General features: G+C 24.8%; 1 long non-coding RNA gene across 2 annotated transcripts; it reads left to right on the plus strand.

Annotated features, from left to right (window-relative positions):
- The first annotated feature begins 1,151 nt into the window (after positions 1-1,151).
- Positions 1,152-26,121, plus strand: LOC135925062 (uncharacterized). 2 transcript variants are annotated; one of them, XR_010571511.1, is made up of 3 exons: positions 1,152-1,292; positions 1,632-1,719; positions 25,935-26,121. It is a non-coding gene; the product is annotated as an uncharacterized LOC135925062 (long non-coding RNA). The 2 variants fall into 2 exon arrangements; XR_010571510.1 differs by lacking the exon at positions 25,935-26,121 and adding an exon at positions 2,786-2,887.
- The last annotated feature ends 224 nt before the right edge of the window (positions 26,122-26,345 follow it).

A 26,345-nucleotide genomic window follows, 5' to 3' on the forward strand; every position in this document is an offset into this window, starting at 1 on the left:
AATCAAACAAAATCCTACCATTTCTAAAATAATATTTTTAAAAAAATATTGTAACAAAATACTATGATTATATATTTTGTGAAAATAATTAGTTTTATATAAAAAAAAACTTATATTGTATTACATCTCTACAACTGTTTCTTGTTATTTAACTAAAGTGAATTTTTTTGCATAACATCTTAAAATGTTTATATTAGTTAACTGTATTGAATTGCAATGATTAAGCTAATTATACTATTGAGAGAACGAGTTACCATTAAAGTGATTCTGCAAATGAACAACCAAGCAAGAAAACGTAATAATAAAAACTATTTAACCAATAAAACAAAGGGCATAGTTTATCAAAGCAATAAAATAATTTTTTAAAATTATATTATAAGTGTAATTGAGTGCATCTATCTATCACCTCCAACTAAGATTTAACAAGTAATAAGACAATGCCTGCATAAATTTGTATTGCACGAGAAAGTTTGCGTATAAAAAAAATCATAAAATTTATTTGTTGCATTTTGAATATATATATTTTTTTTTAAATTTCTAATCAAAACAGATGTTGTAATTTGGTTAAATTTATTTTTGCTAAAGTATAATTGTTAATATTTTTATGTAATAAATGTTATTTTTGTAGTTTTTTTAATTTTGTTTTTGGAAGATAACTTATATTTTAAAGATTTTTTTCTTTATCTAGTTTAAATTTTGAAAGAATGCGGCTTTAAATAATTCATTTTCAATTTGAAGTTGATTTTTTTTGAAAAAACCGTAAAATAGCAATATGTTTTTTAAAAAAATGTATAATTTATTGCATAATTATGGGATGGTGGTTGTTTGGTGTCGTGTGAGATCAACTATATATAAATTAGACATTACAATTTAAATAATAACGAGTAACGACGTTCGTTTTCCATTATTAACTTTAAAATAATAAAAAAAATCATAATTTCTTTATGGTGATTAAATGTATACTTAGAAAATTACGTATAACAAAAATTAAATTCTATTAATTAGATAAATTAATTAAAATTTAATATTTTATAACCATTATGAGTCAAATTAAAATTTATAATGATGACATGATATGATATAAAAGATAAATATAAATGTCTTAACTTAACATCTAAAACACATGGCTATGCATTATACTTTTTCATTTATCCGATTAATCATAATTAATTTAATTTAGATTAGGGATATACTTTACATTTATAATTTCCTAAGTTTATAATCATCAAAACCGATTGGACAACCAATGACGTATTTAAAGGAACCCTTTTGGGGATACAACAGATCTCGAAGTAAAATAAAAATTTTGGGAATAAAAATGTTACCATTTTTCAGTTTTGAATAGCAAAACTTATATTTACATACTATTCTCACCAACACAAAACATTGGTACATGATTTCATTTGGTATATAAGGAAAGTTTACATTACATTTCATAACGAGTCATTTATTCATTTAAGTGTCTTTGCATTTAAGATCTCATACAACAAAAATCCTTAACTAAGTGTAAAAGAAGAAAATCAAATATTTAGATTCGTTATTTTTGCACAATAATTGAGAGCTTAAGCTAAAGTTAACTATATTCCAAGTGCAAATGACATTAAGTTTATTTACTATCGAAATTACTTTAGCATGGTCAATTGGAAGAAAAAAAACAACAGGGCAAACAGAATATTCCAATCTTTACAAACTCTTAAAAATACTAAAGATCTCTAAAAAGTAAAAATTTGTATCCCGTAAAATATACAACGAACATTTTAGTCGAATAAATTATTATTAGATAACTATCTATACCTATGTGTAAGAAAATAATGCCTTTTGAGAAAAGGGATATTTATTACTGTATAAAGCAATTAAGGTGACTTGCATTTTTGTTGGAGTATATTTAATATGAACCACTTACATAAATGTCCTGGCAAAAAGACAATGGAGGAAAATGCCCTCGGACAAAGACTAAGTAATAATACCCCGATTTTGGAAAAAAAAATTAAATTCTCTAAAAAGGGTAATTTAAAATTTTTGCTCTTTGAAGTGAAATATCCATTGCCTAGGATTGAAGAAATTTTGGCCAATTTAAAAGGTGCCAAATATTTTTCCAAAGTTGATTTTTCTTCTGCTTACTTACAATTACTTTTGAAAGAAGAAATTCAAAATACTATAATGACTCCTAAAGGTTTATTTGACTTTTGTAGGTTACTATTTGGATTAAGTGTGTCAGCGCCGATATTTCAGCGTACTATGGCATCAGTTTTCCAAGGTCTTGAAAGAGTTTTTTATTATATGGATGATGTGTTGGTTACTGGTGTAACACCGGAACAACATAATCAACGTTTGGACAAAAGAATTCGTGATAAAGATCTAAGAGCCAGTAAAGAGAAAAGTGTTTTTGGGGTGAAGTTATCTACTTAGAACATCAAATTAATAGAATGGAGGTGAAACCTCTTGAAAAAAATTTAAAAAATATATAAATTCAATATGATTGACATTTTTAATAATTAATTTTTTAATATCTATACTACATAACTATCCTCCATTACAACACTTTTTTAAGCTTTTAAAATATTTTCGAAAATTGGGGTATTTTTGTCCGATGTCTTTTTGTCCAGGTATTTTCCTCGAGGTCTTCTGCCTAGGACATTTATGTCAATGATTTATTTAATATTGAGGGGAGGGGCGTGGTTTATCCATAAAAAATTCAAGGACTAGCAAAAAATAGATTTAGTAAGGTAGAAGTTAACATTTAAGAAAAATCGTATATATCATTTTTTTTAAATAAAAATTTAAGAATTATGAAAAATGCCCGGGATACCCTCTTTAGTCTTTCGCGGTGCGTGTTGTCGTCTCTTTATTTTAGATTTTATTAATTCTTTTATAAAAAAATTTTAACCCTATATAAATAAATGTAAAAGCATTGTCTAATGTGTTAAATGTACCAGGTTCAATATTATATATTATCACAAAACTTGTTGCCACAAAACTGTTATATAAACAAAAAGGAAGTCAACTTCCATATTATCATTAGTGTCTCTGAATAAACTAGTGGCTTTTGGTGTTCTTCTAATTGAAGTTGAATATTATTGAATGCTCAAAAAATGATAAATTGCACCCAGTCAAAACCTCCTCCAGTTTTAGGATATTAAATTAGCAAAATATTGTCAATGTTTTTATTATACATAATACAATTGAGTTTAGTTCATCATCTAAAATTTATATTAAGTCTGAGCGCATAAAAAAATTTATTGACAAAAAGTAAAAAATTCAAAAGTTACTTTTGTTGTGTTAATATAAATTTTCATGAACAATTGCATACCATTTTAAAAGCGATTTAAGTATCTTTATTGAATTAAATTCTTGTTTTAAATCTCAAATCTCAAGTTATATTAGTTGTAAAATTATTTTAAAAAATACCTACCACCCGATAACGCTATTCTCGGTCTTTCTCTGCTTTATAAAATTTTAAAAAAATATGGAAAAATTATAAAAATTTGCAGATGCCTTAACTATAAGATTTATACCAACTAGGTTTGTTTGTAAAGGCCTAGTGTTTTATAAGATTAGTCTTATAAGATGGTTAGGCTTAGATTAATATTTATTAATAAATATTATTTTGTTTAAATTTTCTACAACAAATATGTATAATAATTCTTATTTGAGGGAAGGTTAAATAGTGGACAAATCGCCACTCATAAATTGTAAATTTCTGAAAATACTCTTAAGAAAATATTTTATTGTTCCAATTTGAAATACATTTTAAATAATTTCTTTAATTTATTTATTATATATATAATATATATGGATAAAAATTGAAAGGTATGTATTTTGATAGATTTATCATTAATATTTTTTAACATTTCAGTTTCACTTCTTTTTCAACTTTTTTTTAAAGGAAGGAAAATACAATTCATTTTTAAAAAAATTTAGGGAAATGATAAGGATCTTTTGTAAGGGTGCCAGTAGAATTTTTATCTGGTTCAATAAAAAAAAATATATAGTCCTCTATTTTTAAATTTTATCTTCAAAATTTGTATTTTCGAATATTTTAGGGACTCTCTAAGAATTCTGAGAGCTCCAGCCTTCAATAGCCATTCCCTAGAAACGGCACTAATTTTTCGAATATTTATTACATCTACCTTGATTTAAATACCTCATATTTTTTTATGATTTATCAAAACGAAATAGGCAATTTGATAAAGAGGCCCCCAAAAATGATTAAGGAAGTATTTGTCCGCCAAACTAAAAAGTAGTCAGGCTAAAAATAATGTATAATATTGTCTATTCTCGGTAAATCTTTTTTTTTCTTTTTTAGATATATCTTTATATAATGTAATCCTAAATTCGTTCAATCATAATTATGAGATTCTTATAAGTTTATAAAAAGGCTGAAATAACTCAAGTTAGTCTTTTGGAGTTACATTTTTTGGAAATTTTATAATTAAATATATTTATTGTACAATAATTTTATTATTTATATTTAGGTAAGATTTTTCAAAATTACAGTAAGTATGAGAAGAATGAAAACAGATTAACCAGACCGTTATTAAAAAAACTTACTAGGTTATACAGAAATAGGGTATAAATAAATTATTTGAGGGGTTAATATACTGGTCTTCATTTTTATTTTTAAAGGTGACAACCCTAATTCTGTAAATTCAATATTATTTATTTATTCTTGGGCCCTAGTTCGCCATATTTTATTTTAGGCCGAAGTTTTTAATTAGAAAAAATAAATTAAACGTATATTTATCAAATTTAAAGTAAAAATCACTAATTGTTCTAATCTAATCAAGTATAAATTTATTTTGATAAAAAAAGTGAAAACATCATTTTCTATGTCTTGTATATTTTTTTAAAATATTTTTCAAGCCCAAGCCAAGCCTAATTTTTTTTATTTAAGCTAAGCCTGACCCAAAATATTATAAAAATTTTGGGCTTTAACTTGACCCAGGTTTTGGACCGACTTGCAGAGATCAGGCAATCATATTCACTTACAATGTCACCAATTTAGAAAACTTCTGCCTGTGTGTAATTAATAAGGGAGACTGGAGTTAGGTAAACTCCGGGGCTTGGCAAACCTCTTAATCTCATTTTAAAATTAAATAGACTAGAAGGTTTAAATTCTAACCTAATATAGCTTTTATTAGTATGCATGTATAGGCAAAAAATTTTTAAATAATTTTATTAAAAATTTTATATAAGAAATAAAATTTTGATGTAAAATTCAAAAAATTTTTACATGACAGAATTTTTATTTTTATTAAGTTCTATAATCATTTATAATATAAATTAAATTTTAAAGCAAAGTTTTACCCTCTTTTATAATTTGAGTAAGTTATATGAGTATATTTATTTTTTTAGATTTCAATCAAGATTAGTCAATTTAGAGCTAGCGGGGCTTGCTAAACCATACATGCCAATTATGACAGTTAATATGCGTTAATAAATCATAATCTCTCCTTAAGATTCTTATTTTTTATATATCCAAAATAATGTTTATCAAATTAACCAAAATTAAGTTTTAATTTTTATATATATAATTCGCGTATTATGATATTTTGAACAATAAAATAATAAAATTATTCTAAACATATCATTATTAATAAATAAAAATCACTTCAATCCATTATAGCCTAAAAAATTAATGGTTTAGAAAGTCCATTCAATATTTCGCCTAACCCCGCTATTGGGGCTTGTTGGGCAAAATTTCAACTTTAACAAAAAATAAAATTTCAAAATTATGATTATATTCTTTAAAATTTTTATAAAGCACTTTAGAGTGTAGTTATAGGTATCAATTGCTATTGTTCTTTATAATATCTAAAAAAAAACAAGAGTTATGGCCGATTTTACAAAAACCTGTTCGACTAGCCCCTCTCCCCTACTTATATATTAGTTGACCCATTTCATAATTAAAAAATTATATGTTATTAAAAAATATATCTTTAAAAATTGTTAAATTGTATATATAAAGATTTAGAGAAATTCTAGATAATTTATATATTCAGACGTCCAGCACAGCAATAGAAAGCACATAAATTTCACTGAGTTTTTATCCTTCAGAAAAAATGGATACCAAATCTTTGCTAAGCTTATGATGTATGACTATACCCCTTTTATGACGAATTGGAATCGACTAACGTAACCAATGTGTACTGGTCTCCCTAACTTCATTTAATTGTCAAAGTTATTGCTGAATACACAAAATTAAAAAAATAAAGAGTTTACATTTTTTGAATTTGAGATCTTTTCCCTTTAAGTTTTTTTAAGATCGGGTCGCAGGCTGGGTAAGGCCTATATCTGAAAAAATTTAACCCCAGGTCGTGGGCGGGCTAACGAAATTTATTGTATTTGCAGATCTCCTGAAAAACGAATCATAAAATGCCAAATTGATATATTTTTAAAAAGCCTAGCCGAAAATTTTTTTTAAACCCGTGCCTTAATTTTTTTAACCACCGTAAAAATTTTTTTTATAAATCTGGCCAAGCCAGGTCAAATTTTTTGTTAGTAATACAGACTGGGCCTGAAAATATAAAATCCGGGTCGTACCGTGCAACTAGTACTTCTGCTGTTTGTTCTCTGATATAAAAAATATTGAACATAAAAAATTAATTTATCTTATAAGAGTCCTAATATGCCAAATTTAACTAATCCCACAAATTTTAATTTTGATGTAAAAATATTTATAATAATATAAAAATATATATCATATACACACTTTTTCAAATATTGAGTGGGTATATATTTTGAATTAAATGAAATTTAAATGAGTCGAACGTGTATATTGTTATCTATGTGTTTAAAAAAATGTTGATACAATCAGAGCGTCATGTCATATCAACATTTTCCTTCTCTCTCTTATCATTCAATATAAATCATTGGTATAATAAATATTGTATATATTCTACATAATAATACTTTGTTAATTGATACCATGATCATGATTACAATACCTTATACATACAATAATTGTCAATACCTATTCGTATTGTAAGTATATAAAAAAAGCTGTTGAATATACGATAAAAGAGATTAACATATTCATTGACTTCTTTTTGAAATATATATCTATTCTATCGATTATAACAAACAATTATAAATGTGTGTAGGTAGGTGAAGCTTAAATATATGTATATTATGACAAAGATAATAATTATTTTGACTTCAATGGCAAACACAATGGAAATAATATTTTAAAAAGTAATATAAAAGTCGTTATAATGATATAAACCTTTTATATCGTTTTTGACAATCACGACAGACACAATACAATAAGTCTTTTTCTTGTGTTTTATAGATATACATCCCAATATTAATATATTATCATTTTATGTTTATATATTATAATGTCCTATTAGAAAATAACATAAAATAGCCATAGTAAATTTTTATCGATAATATTAAAAATTACAAAGGTGTGATTATTAGCCTTCATGTTATTCATTATTATGTTAGACGATAAAATTCGAAATGTCAAAATGTTTTAGTTGTTATACCGACCGCTAATAAAAATACATTTTCATTTTCTTATCAATCTGTTTTATAATAAACTTTTTTACTTTGATATGTATAAAAGATGTCTATTTTAACTATCTTTGAATGAATTGGTTTTAGAATTTTGTAGGAGTATAAAAGTATGTAATGATCTCAGATTTAAGTCTACAAGCAAATCTGCATTTTAATTTTCTGCCACAAATTTAACGGCGTTTGAATATTAAATATATATAAAAAATTCAAAATAATTCAATCAATCTAATGATTCTTGTCATTACACAATGCATAATTTAAAAAAAAACTCAAATTTAAATTTAAATTAATATAAATATCATTATACCGTATTGCGATGATTTTATGAAACATGTTGAAGATTAAATTAAACCCCATCCAGATCATTTGCTATTTATTAAAAAATTTAAATTTATAAAAAAAATTTAAAAAATCTTTTTTTTCCTTTAAAATTTGTTTTTATGGCCGAGGTTTTTTATAAAATTAATTTTTAGCTATAAACTGGAAGACTTTTTCACTGAGTTAAAAAATACACAATTTTTTTGGGGGTAAAACTTAAAGTAAATTATGATATTTTTTAACTTATTTTTTCGTTGTTTATTTTAATTTCTATTAAAATTACCTTTCTTATATTATAGTTTCGAAAATGACTTGTGAAATCTTTATTTAATGTACATTTATTTTATTTATATAAAAGATCAAAAAATTTATATAATATAACGAAAAAATATATTCATATTATATAATAAAGTGTAATTATCAATTAAATTAGTCGTTCAAAAATATAGATCGGATTCCATCTTCGATATATCGTATCATATGTGAGTAGAAAGAAGGCTGTGAAATCATAATTAATGAAATTAAGCAAAAGGCTAGTAATTAATTGCCTCGATTTTATGGATTCTGTTATTTGTTTTGGGATATATAGATCGATACGCCAAAAAAATTTCGATAGGGTTTAGTTGCGGGGAATAAGGTGGAAGATATGCTATATTTTGATAAATATGAGTTATTATATGGGCACGATGAATAGGGGCATTATCCACAATTATGAGTGAATTCAACAGCAAAATGGATGATAATTCATCCAGGTAAGTTTTAAATTTAATTGCTGCAAATGCCCCGTTTATAACCGTATATTTTCTGAGACAATTAATTCCTATGGCACACAAAACCGATACATTTTTCCCCTTCGAAGGAGGGAGTTTGATTAATGGCCTCTTACGCAGATGTGCCCATCCATAGAGGGAAATGACGTGGGAATTGAAGCCAGTTTCATCTAAATAAAATATATTTTGAAATGGCACGTTCATCATTTTTAGGTAATATTTTTTACGAATATTATTAACATCTGGAAAATTCCGCCTATCGGGTTCTTTTCCAACAGTTTTCCAGCTCCATCCCATTGATTTAATGCATCTATATATTCACGAATTAGATTAAATGGTAAATTTTCCATTATATCTTTTATCCTCAATCCATTATTATGATCTAGTAGTAGCTGTATAATTTTAAATTTTTTTCTGAATCCTTTTTCCTCCCTCTTTATTTAATTATGTAATCGGCCAAGACGTCATCATAGTATTCGGGGAATGTAATTCTTTTGAATCGGTATACCGTGGCAATAGATAAATTGAGGTCTTGCGCTTTTGTTTTTGTGGTTCTTCCTGTGAGGAAAAATCTAAAAAATTATATATAATAAACAATATAATAATAATTGTTACAAACCTGTAGAATTAGGAAGATCTAAGATACGAGAGATAGTCAAATTATTCATTATAAATAAGTTAAGAAAAGTTTTAAAAAATAATTTATAAATTTTTAAAAAAAATTTTAAAGAAAAAAGATTTTTTAAAATTTTTTTAAATAAATTGCAAATGTTTTTTGAAATTATTTTTGTAAGCAAAATACTTTTATCTGATCGTCATCATGTTTCATAAAATCATCACAATACTATGATAAAGGGGTGCAAGTGCAACTATAATTATATAATTCCATTTTAGCGATTTTTTTTTAATTTTCAGTTTAAATACAAGTATTTGATCCCCTAGTATCTATTAATATTAATTTCAAATTTACTTTAAAAATTTTCTAGGAGATATAAGCCATGTTCCCAATTTTTAGCGATTTTTGTTTTAGCGATTTAGAACGGGAACCAATTTAAAAGTTGGGTTTAGTTTTCAATAGTTGCAAATACAATTTTTATTATTATAATATAACTCGTTATTTTATACAAACATAACGAGTATACATACATATGATGGGATATGGAATTCATGGGTATTCGGAATCTCAATTATTTACCGAGGGCAAATTTAAAATTTTTGAAACCCCATTTAACCGGGAATGTATTTCAACATGCTTAAAGACATTGTGAATTTCAGACAATTTTACCGATAAATTAAAAATTATAAAGAACACAAAGATTTATGGAGAAAATTGTTTAAAATTTGTAGAATACATATACTCTACACATGCTGAAATTCATTTTTCCCAATTATTCAGATTTTAAAAATTAAAAAATCGCCATTCATTAATTGATTTAAAATAGAGAAATTTCGAATCCCTTTAGATTTCTAATCCCGTTTCCAATATGACATATATTTTTCGAATTTGTTAAAAAATTTATGATAGTTATTTTTTCTCACTATTCAGTGGATGTTCATGACATAGCCATGATAGACTAGGTGCCGATTATTTTTATAATATATTTATTTGAGGAACAATGGCCATAGACATAGTTCATATCATACACAAATTCCTTCAATATAAATATATTTGACTAAAAAAATTTTTTTTGTACAATATGATTGGCCATAATAATTATTATGACTAATAGAATAAGATCATTTCATATTAAATAAGGAATTGATATAATGTATATTTTTGGTTACCGGAATTTATCTGATTAGTTATCTTAATCTTTAAATAAATAACTATGAATAATTTGACAGTTTAGGTTAGTACATTCAGTCACTTAATTAAGAAGTGGGCCAGAACAAATAAATTTGTATAATAAGTCTATAATTGTTCGCAGCAAATTCTTATATCACGTCCTAGTTTAGTTAAATTTTTGCTTAATTTTAAATTCTATTCCGAAACGCAGCATGTGGAACTTACTTTTTTAATGATAGATTTTGACATAAGGTGACGATATTTTTAAAATACGCATAAAGGTGTACTTATTCCTATTCTTTTAAACTAAAAATGACTATATAAAACGGATATTTAGAATTAAAAGAAAAAAGGACGAGGACACTACTGCCAAAGGCTAGAATTGGGAAGCTAACTTTTTGTTTATACTATTTATTTTTAATGGCATATAAATTGCATAAAACGAAGCAAATATTGTCGAGTGGTATTCATGATGCGTGAAACCCATTGCGATTTTGTCAGTACATTACCATGGCATGCTTTTAGCACGCATATCTTCTAACACCATTGAAATACACGTGAATCTCATCTCAGATCCTTAAAACATTTCTTAGTTCTTTTATCAATTGGCATAACTGAACAATGATTAGATTTAATCGATGGCAAAAGACAAAATAAAAGCTGTTTTTGAAATCTCAGCTCTAATCAAAGCCTATATTTCTACGACCTCTACTCATGTTTAAAGCACCATCATAGCTTTGCCCAACTAAGAATACGAGGGGTAGATTCATGGAACTAAGTTTGCATATTATATATTTTTTAATATTAAGACCAGTCGTGTTATCATTTTCAATATATCTAACAAAGTTATTGCTTCTGATTTCAAAGCATCATATCTACCATCAACTATAATTGAAAAAGCCTTGTTAAATTCAATCTCTCTTTTAATTTTTTTATGACCATATTTTTCATGGTATTAATGAGAATATTTATATTAATATACGACAATAAATTAGAATATAATTTGGATTATAATCCCTTTTTTTTTCTTCCTTCTTTTTCATTTGAATTTACAATTTGAGGACAGGTTCCAAATCTACAAATAGTTTAATAATGTCTTTAAAAGCTACTATTAATGCTTTTCTTTATATCGTTAAATTTTTCTCACCATGTCTTTTTCTATTATGGTCTGTCCATTTATCATCTCTCATATTTTACCGTGTGCAATTATTAATTAAGCATTTGTATTTTTTTGGTTAATATTTTTGGGCATATTTTAAAATTGGAAAAATAATTTTATAAGACAATAAATCTTTTGGTTATGGATGGGTGAGGTAAAGCAAAAAAAATAATTTTTTGAAAAAATTTTAAGAAGAAATTGCTTCGACCCCCCCCCCCCCGTTGTAGGGGTCACTGGGGTCCAGAGTATTATTGATTTGTTTCTACTATGAGAGGATGCTATATACCAGTCCCCTTTATATACTTAAGTCATTCATAACTATTTAAATAAATGTGTATAAATATCTCGGAATCTTTCTATACTATCTTCACAACCGAAAAATGTTAATCATTTGAATCCACATTATTATGTTAATTAAAATATATGGTATGTTATTAAAATTTCTCAGAGCATGTTCTCCTACTATTTCTTATATTTAACACATAAAAAGGATTTTTTTTAATCACAAAAGTGAGTTTCTAATTTATAGGCAAATTTTATATTATCCTAAAAACTTCGCATTTATATTTTATTAAATAATTTTTATAAAAAGTAGAGACCTATAGAGCAGACCCAAAGCTCAGCCAATCCTTTATAGACCGACCACCGTTGATCTTCTTTAGTTCTGACCATTTAGGGTTGGTCAAAATGTTTTAGATAAATTAATTTTTTTTAATTTAAAGTTGCTGCCTGACGGTAATAATTTGAATTGCATTTATCATTTTAAAAAGTTTTCTTATAAATGCACTCCAATTTAAAGCCTATGAAAACTTGACATCATATATTACCAAAAAATGGATTGATTATGGATTTGTGTGTTATAAATTATTTATTATGTTAATTAATTTAGCACCTGGTAATTTGTATTTTTAAATTTTTAAAAAAAATTCACAAATTTATTTGTTACGCAATGTATAGAATAAGATATCAAGTAATTTGTGCATCATAAATTTCCTGTTCCTGTTCCGTGTGTAAATATAGGAACGGCGCCATTCAGAACATCTCCACATTTGTTAATTATTCATTTTTAAAAAACATCGTTTTTTAATTATAATAAATATTAATTTAAAGAGAGTGAACGAAATTATATTACATAAAACAGGCGTGATGAGATAAATTTTATAAATAAAATCATTTAGAAATTATACCACATTATATCTATGCTGATTTTATCTGGTTCTTTATTCTCATGTCGATTCATTATTGTCCATCACAAAATTTTTTTAATATGATAAATTATATATTATTACAATATTAATTTTCAACTTGAGTTTATTTGCTGACTATCTAATTTTGTTATACGTTTTTGAAATAAACGCACTACAGCTACATTTCAAAATATAAAAGATAGCATGCTACCACTACCGTTATTTTTTTTTAAACAGCGCTTATAAGTTACATTTATGCTGCTTTATATAGGAGAATAATTAAAGCCTCCAGAATTTTTGCGAAATTTCCATATTTCTTAGATCAACTCAGTATATATTTTTCATTTTTATGTTAATAATATAAAATTAATATTTGAATATAAATAATATATAATATCAGTATTTACAAATTTTGAGTATTTTTTGATAAGTAAAAATTAAAATTTATAATCAATAAAAATATAATTTGATCAGTTAAATAAAATAAGTTGTCAGTAAAAATAAAATTTGTTTGCAGTAAAAAAATCCACATTTTTTAATAGCTATTTGGATTGTGAAAGTCGATTGAGCCTGCCAAAACGAATTTATGGAAGAGCCAAAAATTGTGTCGGTATGAATGAATATCTATTAAGAAAGCCAAATAAAGTTTTCGCTTTCAGACTACTATGAAAATCATTTAAATTAAACATAAATTAAGGATATGACTATATCATCATATCTACACAATGTTATGAACCTCTTTGTTTAATGAAAGCCTGTAATACTTTATAAGAAACTTAGTAAACAATGCTCAAATATTAAACAAAAATGTCCTACTTAAAAAAATAAACTAATTATAAACTATATCTGTCTAATTTCCTATAAAATGGTTATCGGTTTCATTTCACTAGAATTTGTTTCAGAAAAAAATAATTGCTTTTTTTCAATTTTTATTTTGTGGTGGCCTCCTGGGAACTTTGGACATTTGCCATTATGGCCAGTCAGCCCCTGTCCTGTCTCAAACGATACACCAATAAAAAGTGTAATATATGTGATATTTAAAAATACAAAGTATAAAAATATTAATAAGGTAACATACAGTTTACATAAATTATTGTATTTGTTTCTTAAATAAGTAAATTATCATGAAATATTGTTTTCAGCTTAAGGACAAATTGATTACACCTTTTTTTAAGTGATATATATGATACATATTACATATCATTAAATATTCATTTTTCACTCTTTTATTACTTCATAAATCATACCTATTCTGATTTACATCTTATTTATTATGTTCATTTTACAAGTAATGTTCTTACATAATGGTTGAAGGGTAATTCTTTACATTCATTCAACCTTAAAATTTTTACGATTTATCTTAATTTATCACAAAATCTTTTTATCTTAAAACATTTGATAGTGATAAAAATATGTTTATATATTATGTCGAATGTTTGTTAATTCTATCAAAATTTTGTTAAGTAACATGTAAATGACGCAATAGTGCTGTAGTTTAAAAAGCTTTATAGTTAATTTCTTAAATTATTTTTTTAAGTAAGTTTATATTGTATATAGAGCATGGGCCTATCGAAAATTATTCGATTCGTTATTCGATCATTCAAGATTTATGAGTAATGTTTAAAAAAATTGTCGAATAATAAATTTAAATTATTCGTTAATTTTCGAAAATCGTAGTAATTATTCGAATTATTATCATTAATAATAATAATAAAGCAAATATTGATAATTTTTTTAAAAACATCCATTGGAATTAAATATTTTATTTTTTCTTGCATTTGCAATGGATTTTGATTGTGATGATGACTTTTTGTTTAAAATTTACTAAAATCAAATTAAAATATTTATAAATGGTAAGAACATGCAACTAATAGCAATGTTTGAATTTTATCTCTTTTATTGTATACTAAATAAAATATATTTAAAAAAAATTGGCTTATAAATAGAATTATTCATTACCGAATATTCGATTCGATTTTTGGAGATCTAATTCTACATAATTAGTAATTATAATTTTAGAATTTTATTTTATTCATACCAAAAATTATAGTATGTACCAGATGAATTAAAAACGTCGCGTTTTCAAATTTTCACAACTCTAAAATGTATCATTCATTTTTTATGAAATTCTTCATATTATTAAAGAATATATCAACCTTAATATACTTTTTTAAAATTTGATCTAGCCGTATGTAGGAAATTGAGATAAAAATTCTTGGTATTCGACAAAATATTACTCAAAACCCTCAATTATTTTTATTTCAAAAACGGGCTAGATTGTTCCCATTATGTTGAACTACGGCCGGATTATTGCCCTTTTTCTAAAATTTTTCCTTTATTTACATTCTTCACAAACATATATGATGGTTGATCAGGAAAGCAAAATGATAGGTCTTATAAAACCTATTGCAGATTCTGAACCTGTTCTCTAATTATATATATGTATACAAAAAAATGGAGAAAAAGGAAGGGATAAAAAAACAAAATGGATCAAAATCCAAATTATATTACAATCTTTTATCGTATAATAATATACAGGGTTTCCCATTCAAAAAAGGAAAAGTTCCAATCAAAAAAGGAAAAGTTTTAACATAAAAGGAAAAGGTCCGATCAAAAAGGAATAGGGCAGGAAAAGGTCAATCAAAAAGGAAAAGTCCCAAAGGTTTAGGAAAAAGTCTGATCAAAAAAGGAAAAGTGCCAAACAAAAAAGGAAAAGTGCCAAACAAAAAAGGAAAAGGTTCAATCAAAAAAGGAAAAGTGCCAAACAAAAAAGGAAAAGGTTCAATCATAAAAGGAAACGTGTCAATCAAAAAAAGAAAATTCCCATTCACAAAAGGAAAATCGTTATATTTAAAAAAGAAATTATAAATTTCTATTTTTCTGACTATCTTTTCTCAATTTATTTTTCTTCTCATTTTTGATATGTTTTTTAAAAAAATCATTTATAAATTTTCCGTTATTTTTCTTCACCTCTCTGCTCCATATTTTTAACAATTCTTTACTTTTATTTAGACTTTTCATGATTATTTCTCCTTATATTGTAATCTTTTACATATATTTCTAACCTTTTAAATCTCTTTAAGTCATTTTTAATCTCAATTTATTTTTTCTCATTTTTGAAAATCCTTCTTAGGAATTATATTTAATTTTCACTAAATTTTTAGCAGACAATTTTTTTCTATTAGAATTTTTTGCATATCAAATTATTTAATTACAATTACGATGTATAATACAGTAAGAAACAAAAATTTATATTAATCATTAATAATTTCCCCTCTTCTATATTTTAGATATGGGTCTACATATTTCTAAAATAATTTTTTGCATTCTCCTCAGATATTCCTCTCTCCATGCTCAATGAAATTAATTAATTCTTCCTCGTTACTGAGATCTTAATTTCTGACAAAATCTTTCCATTGAAAAAACAAATTTTCAATAGAATTAAGATAAGGACTCTAAGGTGGTAAGTATTACAATGTTTGCCCTCTTCTTTCTTTCGATTCCCTAATTGTATGATTCAGTGGTGTATCCATGATTTTCTTATGGGGGGGGGGGGGGCATTTTTGGGAGGACTTCGCCTCAAACCCCTCTTACCTGGCCTTCGGCCGGGTCTTATGATATAGCTATTTTATTAAATTATTCATAATTTAATAATAATTATATTTCTATTTTTAACTTTTATTTACTAATTCGTGCTTATGGATATTACAAGCCTATTTTTTATTATTTTAAGTTAGGTATATTATATTTAATAAAGTTTTTTTAAATGTAAAGTTGAAATAAAGTTTAATGTCATTTTTTTTATAAAATTTGCTTTAAAAACTAGCCTCAAAATTCCATACAATATAAGTAGAATATAATTTTTTTATTGAAAATACTAATAGTAGTGTGTATAAAACATTGACTAGAAAATAACTTAAAAACAAGTTTTTTTTAACTTCTTATCAAATACAATATTTTACAAAAAAATTTATTAAATACTATAATAATAATGTGATTTTTAATCTTCGTAGCCAATTCATCAAGAATTTCGTTTGTCGTTGGAATCAAATCTCTGTGGATATTTAACAGAGCTAACCCATTTAGCAGAGATTCGGAATTAGGTATCTAAGATACAAGATACAAGATCCTTTTGTATCTTGTACTCAGTATCTTATTGAAATTTTTAATAAGATACTAGTATCTGTATCTAAGATCCTTTATTTTGAAAAGAATCTTGTATCTTTTTCATTTTCTTTAATAAGATACAGATACTGATTTTTTTTAATATTCATGTTTAAAACATTTACATATCACACAATGTAACTTTATCTTCTTCGTGAAATTTTGTATTATTTTCTTTATTTTTTCCTGTTATATTTTAAATATATTGATAACCAAAATTAGTTGGAAATTTTACAGATCATAAAGATAGATAGATTAACAATAACAACACCAAAACTAAATAAGTAAAGGTTATATTTTATATGTAATATTTTTTAATGTGTAGAATGTTTAACATTTGTAGAAGTGAGAATGAAATTATGGAGATAGGTTCTCCTGAATCAAATCCGAATCTTAAAATTCTAGATGGAAAATTTTATAAATTAATTCATGAGAAAAAGGACAAGGTACAAGCCGATTATCAAAATTGCACAAGTAAAAAAGTTATTAAAGGTTCAACAAACTCCTCTACAAACTTTGTTAAACATATTAAAGTATATTAGTATACATTTTTATTTTATAATTATTAACATAATAATAATACCTATACTTAAGTCCCTCTTAGATAATTGTTATTAAAATTTTTTATAGAAGATGGTTGATTAAAATCATTTTGGATATATATTTTTTAGGGGTGTACCGTACCACTTTTTAGAAGTCGATCCGATCCAATATTCCCGATATTAAATTGATATCGGCCGATTACCGATCCGATATCATATCTAATGTTGTTCTGTAAAGATACCAATGGTTTTAATTTTTAATATACTTTTTATTAGTGTATAACATCTATAATTTAACTATACCATAACTTATGTCATTTAAATATATTATAATGGTCAGTTATAGTTTATATTCAATTCAATTGCAATTCTAAAAGTATATAAAATATTTTTATTGTTAAATCACTTTTATATAATAAGTAATAACATTAATCTACAATAAACAATTATATTATGAAATTTGAAATAAATATTTATTTAACATTAATATAGCGAAGATTTCTTTTTAGAAATGCCAATATTTCCAATTTATCAGCAGAGGTCAGCATGCGGCGATAGTAACTGTCAATATCACCAGCTTCATTAAAAACACATTCTGAAGAGATTATCTCACACTTTTATAAACAAAATGCGCAAAAAAATAACAATATGGTAGAATGTTTATATTTAAAAAATATACATAAAAATGGATTTCGATTTTATTTATAAAAATAAATGATTTTAGATATAACAATTTTTTTAAATTTTATAACATTTTATTTTTGTTAAAGAAGCCATTTTATATCGAATAATTTTATAATATTGACCTATAACCGATATTTTAAAATGGGTGAAATATCGGCCCGATCTGATAAAAAATATCGGCACATCCCTAATAAATTTTATATATAATTATTTAGCAAGTTTTTATTAGAGGAAATATTTAAGCTACAATTAATATATAATAATAGATAATTTTAAAAGATTCTTAATAAAATAATTATAATAAGGTAGAATTTCTTTATTAGTTACTTTTATTTATTTATGATATAAGTAAAATTACATTACAGTATTTATTTACAAAATTTAATCAATTTAAAATGTATTAAAGAAAATTGTTATGTATTTAATAATTAAATAATATAATGTTGTGCATTATTTTCATATTTTTTATATATAATTAATGATTTTGCAAGAAATATATAAAAAAAATTTGAAAAGAGATTTAAATGATATTTATATATATATGATATTACAAATGCAAGAATTAATAAGTCATATTAGAAAATAAAACTAATTTAAAAAATACATAAATATCACAAACAAGTAATGATAAATAGTATTTAAATACTTATTAAAGATAATGAATAAAATAAAACTAGTATATTTTTTTTAGAGATGCCATTTAGCCATATACACCGAATATAAGCTATATTTAAAACAACACAGAAAATAACCTGGAAATTCTAACAAATCATTTGATTTTTTTTTTTTCTTATTTGAACATTTTCAACTCCCATTAAATATATTACTCTCCCTTCCTTGTATGGGCAAAAATTAATATTAAAATCCCTGGTTATTAAAATTAATTCATCAATAAATATTTTATTAATTATTGCAAATATTCATTCTTATATGTGTATGCTATGTTCTTCACAAATAAATAATAAAAACTTTATTTTATAAACTATTCTAATTTAATTGGTAATGATAATTTAAAAGTATCTTGTATTTAAGATACTCTAATTTAGTAAAAGATACTTTCCCGTATTATTAATATTTTTGAATAATGATAATGTACTCATGAGGAAAGGAAATTTTAATAAAATCTATTTATAAAAAATAAGTTTTATGTTGGAAAATTGATATTCAAATATTTGTAAAATTTTGAGGAAAGGGTGGGTGTGGGGGGGGGGGGGTAAAATTTTTATTAGCTTAAAGTGATATTTATGAAAACAGTCAAATTTGCGATCATTGGTTATGCGCCTGGTATAATTATAATGAAATGGAACATTATCCATCACAAAAATCATATTCATCATGTTACCTTCTTCAAAATGATTTAATATTTCATTTACAAAGTTGTTAAAATATATAGCGTTACAGGGGCCATCAAGATCTTCGAATCTGAATATTCCTGCAATTGTGAGAGCATCAATGATAGTATAATTTATTGTCTTTATCCCTTGAACATTTTTAATATGTGCATATCCATATAACCGCCTCATTGATATTGAAAACCCGCTATCATCGATAAATATAAATTTTCTTTCATATAGGTTACATCTACAAACCAATTCGCACATTCTTTGCAAATCTCGATATTTGATTCGGTATTTTCTCTAACTGAACGTAGTGATATTCTTTTAAAGCTATACCTAAATCCTGAGACTTGATATCGTATTTTTTGATATTTCCACATCATAGCTTTCTTTAATCATTTCACATAACCTTTTTAAGGATAAAGTGTACTCCAAATTTTTTACAATTTAATATATATTCTTTCTGTTCTTGATTGAATTTTTTGCGTGCACTTGAACCTCCTTTGGGCAAACTATATTTTATTCCATTTTGAGATGGGAGTATTTAATATTTGCCACTGTGTTATAGCTTACTTTAAAACATGATGCTATATTTTCGATATTATCCTTTTTTAACGCGTCAATTATTAGAGCTTTTGTTTCACTATTATTGTTTTTCCCCTTGTTTTTACGATATCTTCATAATTTTATTTTTTAAAACAAATAAAAATTTCTTTTTAAAATATATACTCAACATAGTTTTAAAAATAATTACAAAAAATATTATTTACTTGCTCAAAAATATTGAAAACTTCTTGCTTAAATATTAAAATTTTAAAAATAAGAATTTAAAAATGATTATATTTTATTAATTTACATATCGTTTGGTATTACAGTTCAAACTTATTTAATTTTAAAAAGGTACATTATAACCAAACGATTAATTTAATTTAGCAATTATAATTAAATAATTTGATATGCAAAAAATTCTAAGAAAAAAAATTGTCTGCTAAATATTTAGTGAAAATTAAATAAAATTCCTAAAAAGGATTATCAAAAATGAGAAGAAAAAAAATTGAGAAAAGATCAAAAAAATAAAGATTAAAAATTACTTAAACAGATTGAAAAGGTTAGAAATGTATGTAAAAGATTATAATATAAGGGAGAAAAAATCATGAAAAGTAAAAATAAAAGTAAAGAATTGTTAAAAATATGGAGCAGAAAGGTGAAGAAAAATAACGGAAAATTTATAAATTATTTTTAAAAAGGCAAAAGAATTATCAAAAATGAGAAGAAAAATAAATTGAGAAAAGATATAGTAAGAAAAATAAAAATTTATAAATTTTTTTTTAAAATAACAATTTTCCTTTTTTGAATGGGAGTTTTCCTTTTTTAATTGACACTTTTCCTTTCCTTTTAGGAATTTTCCTTTTATGATTGACGCTTTTCCCTTTTTGATTGGACCTTTTCCATTTTTGTTTGACACTTTTCCTTTTTTGATTGATTCTCTTTCTTTTTTGTTTGACACTTTTCATTTTTTGATCGGACTTTTTCCTAAACCTTTGGGACTTTTCCTTTTTTGATTAATTTACCTTTTTTGATTGGACCTTTTCCTTTTATGATTGACCCTTTTCCTTTTTTGATCGCACCGTTTCCTTTTATGATTGAAACTTTTCCTTTTTTGTGGGAAACCCTGTAAATATACTCTAGAAACCATGAAAAATACGGTTACAAAAAAATGCAAAAGGAAATTAAATTTAACAGATGCTTTTCAATTATAGTTGATGATATGGTGGTACATATGATTTTTCGAAATCGAAGCAATAGCTTTGTTAGTAGGATATATTGAAAATAGTCAAACTCCTAAGCCGGTTAAAGGAGTATAATATTGTATGGGTAACACGACTGGTCTTGATATTAAAAAAATATAATATGCAAACTTAGTTCCAAAAATCTACCCCACGGTTTTTAATTAGGTAAAACTATGGTCTTTCAAACATGAGAGGTAAAATCTATGGAGTACAAGCTTTGATTAGAGCTGAGGCCCCAAAAGAAATTTTTTTTGGTGCTTTTTATAGATTAAATTTAATCATTGTCAATTAAACGAATTGGTAAAAGAACTAAGAAATGTTTTCGGGATCTTAGAAGTGATTCATTCATACCTCAATTGTGCTAAAAGATATGTTGTGCTCAAAGCATGTCAGAGTGATGTATTCACAAAATCGAAATGATATTTACACTTCAAGAATAACACTAAGTAGTATTATCTTAAAATGTGTATTTTATATCTTTATAGAAGCTGGCTATCATCATATATAAAGCTTTGTTATCTTTTTCTACTTTATGATGCCTTGAGGGCAGCTTTGACAGATTTAGCGGATTCTGAAGATCCTGTCACTTCTACCATGACTGTGTTGCAAATTTTATAAGAAAAAAAATTATTTTATTTTATTAATTAGTGTTTTGGATAAAATATTGTTGTTAACAAGCTTGACTTGTACTAAATTGCAAACCATGTCAAAGGATATAGGGTTTTACAAAATCGAATTCAATTGGCAAAAGTTTGTATGTTTAATTTGGGAAATATAATTTAAATGATTTTCTTTTATCATTTCTTAATCTAATTAGAGAATAACATCGAATCTTTTTTAAAGGCACAAGATTTTATAAAGGGGAGAAATACCCTTTGATTTTGAAAGGTCTAGGTTTCAAACATTACCACCAAAAAGGGAAGGCATATATATACTTTCATTATTAATTATCATATTTTATTTTTGCTTTAAACCCAGTTTGTTTTATGCTGCCTATTGATAATAATGCAGTTTAGTGAAAGATTTAATGATGAATCGACAAATTCTTTTAAATTAAGCATCATTTTCAGCATATGGAATAGGGAAATACATTTGTTAAAGATGATATCGAGTATATTAAGATTACTATTTGAATTAGAGTGAAGTTTTTGAAGAAATGTCTAAGTTTCTAAATTTTATATCATAGCTTAAAAGAAGGATGTATTACACATGACCTGGAGGTTAAAAAAATCGAAAGACTTCCCAGATTCTGAGAATTGTAAATTTAATTTGAATTTAGATTCTTTTTCTGATAATGATTCTGAGACTTAGGATTCAGACTGGAAAAACTATTCGTTTCTAATTATTCTGCTTTCCCTAATTTATCAATTTTATATAAATATTTATCAACTACTCCTACTACCTCACTCTGTGCCGAAAGGGTCATGAGAAAAATTAAACTAATTAACAAGACTTCGTAGTACCATAAGTGATCCTTTTCTTAATATAATCAATGAAGCAACGTTTTAAGCAATTAAATATTGATGAAATTATAAATTCTTTCGCTTTTTATTACCCTAATTTGTATTATTCATTTAAAAATAATATATATTTTTACATTTATTTATATATTAAAGATTGATGTAATAAAAACTATTTATAAAACTTGTAATTGAGATTGGGAGTCAAAAAATAATCAACTGCTTTTTATGTGGAAGGGGGGGGGGGGGTATTTTTTGAGATAATAACGTTATCTCTTTCAAAAACAAATTAATAAAAATAATAAAACCTTAGAAAAGAAAAAATATTTCTGTGAGTCATCTAAATCAAAATCCAAAAAAAAGCAAAAGGAAGAGATGCGTTAGGAATGGGCACACGTAAATTATATCTGATTATGTCTGCACCTCAGATGCGTGGCTAGCAGGGGGGAGGAAACAAATTCCCTCAAAGGCAAAAATGCAGAAATTAAAATATTTTTAAAAAGCCTTTCACTATTAAATAATCATCTATTTAGTTAAGTTTGAAGAGCCTATTATACGTGCTTCTCTTAGTGAAATTACCTGAAAAAGACTTTTTTTTGGAAGAAGACGCCTTACTGGTCTTAACAATAGTCAAATTTTTCTTTGCAAAGGCATCAAAAAATTATTTAATTATATTTGTATTTTATGCAATCTCTTTCAAAAAAATGATATAGATTTAGTTGAATGACATTATAAAAATTGCATAAAGTATTGTATTAATGCTTAAAGAAATTAAGTCAAATGTTGATGATAAATTTCATATAACTATGTGATTGTTAGGTTCAAAGTCTAGGTAGATCATTAAGTAATTGATATTCCTTGACTTGTATTTACCATCATTCAAATATTGTAGGTGTAGTAGAATATTATAAAATAATTCTCTTTATCCAATCCCCAACCAAATATAACCTAATTCTGAAGATTTCGCGAAAAGATGGCTAAGCCTTTTTGTAATGTTTTGGTATGACGATGGCTAGGTAATATTTGTTTAGTAATCTCGATTTAACCGCTTTTTAAGGATAACATAAATCGAGGTTTTTGGCAACATTGCCAAATACTGACGTAACCATTTAGATTCAATCACAAAGGAGATTGCTTATACTTATTTGATGGCGGGTTGCAATATTTCTTAAGAATATCGTTGAGTATTAATCTACAACATTTAATTTTAAATATAGTTTATATATTAGAAATGGGTGTATTTTTTTCTAATAAGCAATTCTTATAAATAAATATATGTTTTTGTACAAATTTTTTTCAGCAAATATTTTTTGTTGTATACTAAACGCCATTTTTAGCCGTTTCATTCCAAAAAAGACGAAACCAAATTTTAGCCGAAATATATCCTTAGCCTCGGTGATGCCGTTATTTAATAATTTATAACAGAAAATTTGTGCATACAATTATTTTCTGAATAATAATTGATAAATATTCAGATTATTTAGATCCTAGTAACTATCGATTTTTTAGTCACTATATAACCTAATAAATTTACAAAATTTTAGATTTTTAATGATAACTTCAAGATAAATTTCAGAATTTTTTTATAAAAGTTAGCCCCCCACCCCTCCCTCAAAGCAAAGTATACTGCCTGCTGTCGATTGATCCTTTTTGTAAATTCATGTAATTCCAACTTATAAATTGCTAATTTATTCAATAAAAATAGCGATTTATGTTTTTTCTGGCTTTAATTTATCTTAACCACATATTTTGCCATATAATCAGGTAATTAAGCGAGATGGTAAAAAATATTGGCATCTACGGAATCCTAAATCGCATCCGCATTATATGAGGTTCGAATTTTGTTTTGCTTTATAGGCTAATGATTATTCTATCAGTAACAATTGAAGTGAAATAATTTTCATCGCAAACGAGCAGAATCTGCCGTTTAATCCGGTCTGCCCTTTCTGTTTTTAGAATTTCGGGCCTCGGGAAATCTTAACATTTGTTTCTAGTTCTTCTTAACGTTTATTGCTTTTTATAAAAAAAGAATATTTGAAAGATTTATAAGAGGGTTATATTGTGCCTTTCTTTTTAAGAGAAAAATTATTAATATTTTATTTATAATGAATTCTTTATAAAACGCTAATGAGAATATATATTTTATTTATTTTTAGAGTAACTGCTTTGAAAGAAATGATATACCACATAAAAAAAAATCGAATAGGATAACTATTATATTAAATCATATTTACAGCGATATTTATATGATAATATAATATAAGTGTGGAGTTTAAAAGTGGTTAAATTAAAACTTATTGTTGTGCTTGCAATAATATAATAATACAAAATTTACCAAAATATTAAAAATTGAAAATGAATTCTCCAGAGAAAATGCTATATATAATATATATTACGTATATATATTATATATTAAGGATTGCTGTATTGTACCGCATTAAACAATAAATCCTTTTTTCAGAAGAAAAAGAACATAGTAATATAAATATTAAATTATTTAATCTATTTTTTTAAACATTCTTTGTTAAATTTAAAAAAAATCTATTATTATTTTGTCCCCAAGTGACGCTTAAAATTATTGCAAATTATTTCAATAGTTAATTAACTTTATGCATAGTTATTATGTCCATTATAAATGTTATTATACTTATGATAAATTAAAAAAAAAAATAAGTATAAGATCGTTGAATGATTTATACCAAAAATTTAAGATTCGTTAATATTTTTTGATATTATAATATAATCATCATCTATCCCAAAGTCAGCCTTAGATAATCTTATTCAATTCTTATGAATCTTGACTTGTCTTTTTTTTTAAACTCTAAATAGCTGTTCTGAGTAGTAATTAGATTTAAAAATAAGGAAAAGTATACATATCAAGCGTATTTTATTGATATCATCACATTATGTCAATATCATAATTTTTTTTAAAAAATGGTGTCCATGCTGCTTTGAATAGAATTCAAATTTAAGTTGTATGAAGCGGTCTGAAATTCTAAGTAATCAAATTTTTATATATGTATAGTTTATTTGCTAACAGAATTGAGCAATATCACGAATACTTGTATAATGAATATTTTAGAGACTATACTTAATATATTTGTATTTTAAATGTTAAAAAGTAAAAGTATTTTAAATAGTGCTTTTCATTTTGTGATCCAAGTTAGAAAAAAAAATAAAGTCATTATCTGTTTTATTCTATTTTATTAAAATCAGAACGTTCATACTGAAATGAAACAATAATATTTTTTGAAGACCATGATATAGAACTAGAAGATATGAATTCTAATTCAACAAAGTTAACATATTATGATGTTTATATATTTTTAGCCTAGTATCTGAAAGTGTCACATCTACTACATGTCATTTAACTATATTCGACAAAAGATTCTTCAAGATATCTGCCAAAATCCATAATAAATTTAAAGCATTATGAATTATTTGAAATTGTTTTATATATTTTCCTTATTATATTAAGATTCTGTGCCTTTGATATAAATCTTTTATAAATAAATATACAATATTCTGATGTGATATTATTTTTTACATAATTTTTTAATGATAGTCAATAAAATAACCTAAGTAAGAAAAAATCTTTTTCCTTAATTCACAATATTTTTGAATCTT

Source organism: Gordionus sp. m RMFG-2023, chromosome 2 (assembly GCF_954871325.1).
Source record: "Gordionus sp. m RMFG-2023 chromosome 2, tfGorSpeb1-WG-v2, whole genome shotgun sequence".
NCBI classification, from domain to species: Eukaryota; Metazoa; Nematomorpha; class Gordioida; order Chordodea; family Parachordodidae; genus Gordionus; species Gordionus sp. m RMFG-2023.